The sequence below is a fragment of the Fonticula alba genome, assembly GCF_000388065.1.
Source record: "Fonticula alba strain ATCC 38817 unplaced genomic scaffold supercont2.2, whole genome shotgun sequence".
Lineage (NCBI taxonomy): Eukaryota > Rotosphaerida > Fonticulaceae > Fonticula > Fonticula alba.
The window spans coordinates 3,175,639-3,176,355 of NW_009242972.1; positions in this window are offsets into that span (position 1 = coordinate 3,175,639).

A 717-nucleotide genomic window follows, 5' to 3' on the forward strand; every position below is an offset into this window, starting at 1 on the left:
CTCTCTCTCTCTCTCTCTCTCTCGCACTCGCACTCGCGCCCGCCCCACTCGCCCTCACTCTGGCTCTCTCCCCCTGCTGGTGGCATCGCCACCGCCACCAGCCGCTGGCCTGCATCTCGTCCGACCGACCGCCGGAAGAATATCAGACGCCTCGGCAGCGGTCGAACAGGTCCCTCGGGTGCAGAACTCCCAAGCGCAAATACCCACCAGAATTCTTCCTCCTCTGTACACACACACAGCCCTCCCGTTGCTCTTTTCCCGTTGCATCCCCTCCCTGCCCCCGCCACCCCCCCTCGCCCCTCCTCCGCCCCCTGAGAGTCGGATCGCACTCGGCTCTCTGCCCCCGCTTCCATCCCCCCCCCCCCCCCCCCCCCCCCCCCCCCCCCCCCCCCCCCCCCGGTATTGGCCCCTAGGGCTCCGGCGCCGCGGACGCGGCCACCTTCTGGGCCCCCCCCCCCCCCCGCCGTCCGGGGCATTTTGGCCCGTGCCCCCGTCCCCCGTCCTGACTTGTCCGGGCTCCCTCTGTGGTGGGCGTTTTTTTTTGAATCGGACACCGCCCCGAGTGGTGGTCCTGCTTGGCCGCACGAGGGCAACACAATCCATCGCGTAGGCCGCCCTGCGACTTGGCATCCCAGCTTCAACTCAGTGGCCGCGCGGTAGCGGCGGCGGCGGCGGCGGGGGCAACGGCCGCCGCCGAGCTCCTCCCCCCCCCCCCCC